The sequence below is a fragment of the Carlito syrichta genome, unplaced genomic scaffold, assembly GCF_000164805.1.
Source record: "Carlito syrichta isolate Samal-C Ts95f unplaced genomic scaffold, Tarsius_syrichta-2.0.1 Scaffold92608, whole genome shotgun sequence".
NCBI classification, from domain to species: domain Eukaryota; kingdom Metazoa; phylum Chordata; class Mammalia; order Primates; family Tarsiidae; genus Carlito; species Carlito syrichta.
The window spans coordinates 39,165-46,229 of record NW_007036704.1 but is presented as its reverse complement, the minus strand read 5'-3'; positions in this window follow the sequence as shown (position 1 = coordinate 46,229).

The window sequence follows — 7,065 nt, the reverse complement described above, 5'->3', positions numbered from 1 at the left end:
ACCTGCTAGGCTCAGGTGATCCTTCCACCTCAACCTTCCAAGTAGCTGGAACATACACATTGTAGCATGTGCCACCACGCCTGGCTAATTTTTTTATTTATTGTAGAGACAAGGTCTCACAAAGTTGCCCAGGCTGGTCTTGAATCCGTGGGCTCAGGCAATCCTCTCACCTCCACCTCCCAAAGTGCTGGGATTACAGGCATAAACCACCACGCCTGGCTATATTTTTACTTCTTAACAATATATATACACCATTTGTAATAATCCCACCTAATAAACACTATAGTTTACAATGCTATTAAGAGATTAAGCAAAAAGGAATGAAATTTTAGGCTGAATTTCAAGCATCAACCACCAAGTGGAGGTAGAAGCATTTACCACCCTTGAGAGCATTCATACACTTACTCAACAAATATGTGTTGAAGAGGTAAGCCTTTAATGAAAATGTATGAAACTTGAAATCTGAAGATCTCAATTCAAATCCAGTTTAGGCCACTTAATAGCTATGTGAAGCCCTTAACCAGTCAAATCAGTTCTGAGCGTGGCAGTATTAAAGGATACTTTAACTTTATTTATATTATTTAAATTTTAAAAGTCATGTTATCTTTTTACTAGTTCTGTACTTAATTATGTTTGCCAGGCATGGTGGCTCATGCCTTTAGTCCCAACAATTTGGGAGGCAGAGGCAAGAGGATTGGCTGGGCCCATGGGTTCAAGACCAGCCTGGGCAACATGGTGAGACCTTGTCTCTACAATAAATCAAAAAATTAGCTGGTTGTGGTGGTACATGCCTGTAGTTACAGCTGCTTGGAAGGCTGAGGTGGAAGGATGACCTGAGCCCAGCAGGTCAAGGCTGGGTGGATGTGAGCGTGCCACTCACTGCATTCCAGTCTGGGCGACAGAGTGAGACTGTGACTCAATAATAATAATAATAATGTTTAATATAATTATTAAAAGCCGGACTCGGCAGCTCAGCCTGTAATTCCGTGCTTTGGGAGACTGAGGTGAGTGGACTGCCTGAGCCTGCGGGTTCGAGACCCGCCTGGGCAACTTGGCGAGACCTCATCTCTACAATAAATAAAAAATTAGCCGGGCGTGGTAGCGCACCTGTAGTTCCAACTACTTGGAAGGCTGAGGTGGAAGGATCGCCGGAGCCCGGCAGGTCGAGGCTGCAGTGGTCGGGAGCGGCCACTGCACTCCAGTCTGGGTGACAGGGTGAGACTCCAACTCAAAAAAAAAAAGTAAAGATGATGTATTAAATGCTATAAATGATAGTAATATAATTGAAAATATAATAAATAATTTAATCCATTGCTTTTTAAAAATATGGAACAGACTCAGCAAAATCCAGGAGAGTAAACACAAAGAAATTAGGAAAAGAATTAAAATATCAAGGCTAAAACCAATTAAGATATTAACAAAAAGTATAATTCAGTTATTTGAAAGAACTTACCAATTGACATATCACAGCCAACTCTGTTCAAGAACATAAAAAATGAGGGAAGACACAAACCAAGGGGGAAATAACAGATATATAAGTGCCAACAATTTGAAAGCTTAGGTGATGTCTAGTCCCTCATCGGTGCAGCCGGAGAGAGACCTCCTGGCTTTGCCCCACCACTTCAGTGCCTGGCAGGGCACTGGCAGCAGGGGTTGCGGAAAGAGTCCAGAGGCAGAGTCCCACGGAAGAGGACAAGAGAGGAACCCCACCACCATCTTGAAGGTGGGGCAGGAAAGTGCTCTGACGCGCTCACCAAGGAACAACAGACCTGATCTCTGTGACTGGCGAATCAACTCCTCAGGGACTGATCCAGAGGGATTATCCTGAAAGCACAAACTTCAGAGGGTTTCAGGAGCCCCACTCCCTACCCTGATCCAGCCAGGGGACAAAGGGTGTGGCCAGAAAAGGATGAGGAAGGACTCCGAAGAGATCAGTGGTGAGTCCAGGGCTGACCCAACCCCCCTCCTCCCCAGCATTCCTCTGAACGTCAGACCCACACAACTGGGCCATGACTGAGAGGGACAAACCCAGGTGGAGCCTGGGTGTCAGTTGCAATAGGAGAACTCCATTTCAGGATAGGCCCTGTGAGTACATACCTGGGGAAGCAACAATCCCATACCTCCCCATGGAAGGAGATCTCCCTGACCATGCAAGAGTGGGAGGGGAGGACTGCAGCCCCACCCACCTCCACTGCCCCTCCTCCTCCCCTGCTTCAGACACTTAGGTGATAGTGAAAGAGGTAGCTCTGCAGAAGAGACCTGATTAGAGGAACAATTACAGAGCCTGCCACAAGAGGGCAGGGATTTTTTACATTTTCAATTTTTAAAAAAAATTTTCAAAAATTCTTGACTGTTTGTTAGTCTATTTTAAAAATATTTGCATGAATGTGTAGCATCTATTTTTAAAATAGATGCATGGGCTCAGCCTCCCAGCGCTTTGGGAGGCCAAAGTGAGTGGATTGCCTAAACCCGTGGGTTCAAGACCCACCTGGGCAACTGGGTGAGACCTCATCTCTACAATAAATCAAAAACTAGCCAGGCATGGTAGCACATGCCTGTAGTTCCAGCTACTTGGAAGGTTGAGGCGGAAGGATCTCTGGAGCCCAGCAGGTCAGGCTGCAGTGACCAGGAGTGGCCTCTGCACTCTAGTCTGGGTGACAGAGTGAGACTCCAACTCAAAAACAAAAACAAAAACAAAGAAATAAATAAAATAGATGCATGAATGTGTATCTGAGGGTTTGATCTGCTCCCCCCCCATTTTTTTCTTTTCTTTTTCTGTTTCTTTATTCTTTTATTTGTTGTTTTCTGTTTATGTGTGTATGTGAATGATTGAATGTTCATCTTGAATTTTGTTGTTGTTGTTGGCATGTTTTTGCTCTTTTGTTCTGGGTTTTTTTACTTTCATTTTTTATAGTTTAAGGTGTGTATCAATATATGTGTGAGGGTTCGACCTGAATTCCATTTTTTTCCCCTTCAATTTTTCTTTTTTTCTTCTCTATTAACTGTATGCTAGGCATGTGTATGTGCATTTAGTTTTTCTTGTTTTTTGCTGTTGTTGCTTGTTTTGTTTCACTTTGATGTTATTCTAGTGTGTTTTGGGGTGTGTGTGTTCAATTTCTTTTGCATTGGTTTCTGCTCTGTGTTGTCATATAGAGTGGTGGTGGGGTATGGGTCTCAGGGAACACATACCACAATAAGTGAACATTGTAATTTGCAAGTAGTTTCTGAATCCTAGCACCCCATTCCCTACTTTATTCAAATTTCAAAAACTATGAGAGACAACAAAGCTTCCCATCAACTGTCCTATTTCAAAATAGAACAAATCCAGAGCCCAGATCAGGGAAGAATAGAAGCCTGAGCAAACATCAGAAGGGAAAGCCTCTCCTACTTACACTGAATAACAAAACTAAAGAGAAAAACAAGAGATCTGTCACAAATGAGGAAAAACCAAAGGAAGACCTCAGGCAATTTCAAGTGTACTAAAGACAAAACTCCTGAAAAATCTCAATGGAAGTCGTCAACAACTGACCCAGAATACAACAGGGATTAGGGAATGTATGGAAAGAGTGAATAAGACTCAAGAAAGACAAGATGCAACACTAAAAGAACTTGTAACAGAGATTTTGGCAATAAAAATTTAATCTAGGTAATAAATAACAAGATGATAATCAGGGAAAGCAGAATTAATCTAGCTGAAGACAGAATCTCAGAACTTGAAGACCAAAACATGGAATTAACCTGATCTGTAAAAAACATAGAAAGAAGACTCAGAAAGAAAGAACAAAGCCTACAAGAGATGTGCGATTATATCAAGAGACCAAACCTATACCTGATTGGTATCCCAGAAGAAGAAAGGGAAATGGAGAACAACTTGGAGTAAGTATTCCAGGAGGAACTCCAAGAAAACGTTCCCCATCTCACCAGAGATGTGACCAGCCAAACACAAGAGATACAGAGAAACCCCACAAGACATCAAATGAGAAAACCAACCCCTGGACACATAGTAATTTGCCTACACAAAGTAGGCACAAAAGAAAAAATTCAAAAGGCAGCAAGAGAGAAAGGTCAGACTACCTACTGGGGAAAACCAATCAGAATAGCAGCAGGCCTCTTAGCAGAAACACTACAAGCAAGGAGGGACTGGAGCCCTATATTCAAAGTCCTCAAAGATAAACAATTTTAACCAAGAATTTCCTACCCAGCCAAGTTCAGTTTAATCAGTGAGGGAGAATTAAAATCCTTCCCAGACATTCAATCCCTAAGAGATTATGCAACTTCCAGGCCAGCTCTACAGGAGACACTTAAAAAGGTATTAAGCACAGAAGAAAGAAAATAAAGAATGACTACACACTTCCCAAGAGAACAGCAGAGCACAGAATCAACAGAGTATACAGGGCAACAAGAAAATTGAAAACACACACATACAACAACCCCAAAGCCAAAAGAAAAGAAGCAAACAAAGAAAAAGCTTTATGAGAACCTCATGACAGAGATAAAAGAATCACATCTCAGTAATCAGCCTGAACATGAATGGACTAAATGCACCACTGAAAAGACACAGGATGGCAAACTGGAGAAGAAACTATGACCCAATTATTTGCTGCATCCAGGAGACTCACCTCACGACAAGGGATGCACACAGACTCAAAGTTAAAGGATGGAAAATGAGTTTCCAGGCAAGCGGATCACAAAAGAAGGCAGGAGTTGCAATCCTAATATCAGACAAAACAACCTTTAAGCTCTCAAAAATTTAAAACAATGCAAAAGGACACTGTATACTGATAAAAGAATAAATATCCATCCTAAACATATATGCACCCAACACAGGAGCACCAGCATTTATAATACAACTACTAAGTAAACTGAAAGAAGATATTGACTCTAACGCTATTATAGCAGGGGACTTGAATACCTCACTGACAACCCTAGATAGATCATTGAGGCAAAAATTCAATGAGGAAATCCGGAACCTAAACTTGATACTCAACCAAATGGACTTAATAGATACCTACAGATTATTCCACCCAACAACCACAGAATATACATTCTACTCATCACTACATGGAATGTACTCCAAGATCCATCATATCCTTGGCCATAAATCAAGCATAAACAAATTCCATAAGGTTGAAATCTTGCCAGGCATATTGTTAGGCCACAGTGGAATAAAAATAAATATCAACACCAACAGCTCTCCCTAAAGCCCACAAAGACATGGACACTAAACAGCATGATGCTGAAGAACTACTGGGTCAACACTGAAATCAAAGCACAAATTAAAGATTCCTGGTAACAAATGAAAATGAAGAAACATTAAAACCTCTGGGATGCCATGAAAACAGTTCTAAGAGGGGAATTTATATCTCTACAAACACACATCAAGAAAACGGAGTGTTCTCACTCATAAGCAGCCCTTGAACAATTATAATATTATAAGAAAGGGACTAGCAGTAGTGGGAAACTGTCAGGGTAGTGGGTGGGAATGGCAGCTAAGGGAAACTGCCAGGGAAGGGAGGGGCATACCTTATCAACAAGGGTACCTGCATAATCAACATTTGTATAACTAACCCTGAATTGTAGCCCACAAATTTATAATAAAAAAAAGAAAAAGAAAATGGAAAGATCATAAGTGGAGAGCCTAACAAATCACCTAAGGGAGCTAGAAAGGGAAGACCACCAAAACCCCAACTTTAACAGAAGAATACAAATCACCAAAATAAGAATCCACTTCTACGGGACATAGAAGACAAAAATATCATAGAAAACATCAAAAACAAAAAAGCTGGTTCTTTGAAAGAGTTAACAAGATTGATGGACCCCCTGGCCAGAATGACCAAGAAAAAAAGAGAAAAAGGCCACATAAACACAATCAGAAAAATAAAAGATCAAATCACAATTGACCCTGAAGAAATCCAAAAGACTATCATAGATTACTATGTACACCTATATGGAAACAAACTTGATAACCTAAATGAGATGGAGGACTTTCTAACATCACACAACCTCCCCAGGTTGAAGCAAGAAGACATTGAGACACCAAATAGACCAGTAACAACCCAGGAAATTGACTCTGTCATACAAAAACTACCTCCCAAAAAAAAAAACCTTGGACTGGATGACTTTTCAGCAGAATTCTACAAAATGTACAAAAAGGAGCTGATACCAATCTTTTTGAAAGTATTCCAGGCAAGTGAGGAAGATGGAATTCTCCCCAAATCATTTTACGAAGCTAACATCACACCGATACCCAAACCGGGTGAAGATCCCACAAAAAAAGAGAGCTACAGGCCAATATCCCTTATGAACATAGATGCAAATATCCTCAATAAGATTCTAGCAAATTGAATCCAAAAACACATTTCTTTTTTTTTTTTTGAATTGGAGTCTCACTCTGTCGCCCAGACTGGAGTGCAGTGGCCGCTCCCGGCCACCACAGCCTCAACCTGCTGGGGTCTGGCGATCCTCCCGCCTCAGCCTTCCTAGTAGCCGGAATTACAGGCATGCGCTAAAACACCGGGTTAATTTTTTGATTTTATTGTAGAGATGAGGTCTCGCCTGCCCGGGCCGGTCTCGAACCTGCGGGCTCAGGCAACCCACTCACCTCAGCTTCCCAAAGGCGCGGGATTACAGGCTGAGCCACCGAGCCGGGCTCCCTTACCCCCTTTCGATCTCCCCCTTCAGATGACCAGTGTTGTCTCATTCTTTGTGTGTGTGTTGGAGTCTCACTCTGTAACCTAGACTCGGGCAATCCTTCCACCTCAGCCTTCCAAGTACCTAGAACTCCAGGCATGTGCTACCATGCCTGGTTTATTTTTGATTTATTGTAGAGACGATGTTTCACCGAGTGGCCCGGCTGATCTTGACCTCCTGGGCTCAGGCACTCCTCTGTCCTAGGCCTCCAAAAGTGCAGGGATGACAGGCTGAGCCACGGCACTCGGCCTTTATCTCATCTTTATGTCCATAGGTACATAGTGTTTAGCTCTCTCATATAAGTGAGAGAATGTGGTATTTGGTTTTCTTCTGCATTAACTTGCTTAGGATTGCGGCATCCGGCTGCATCCACGG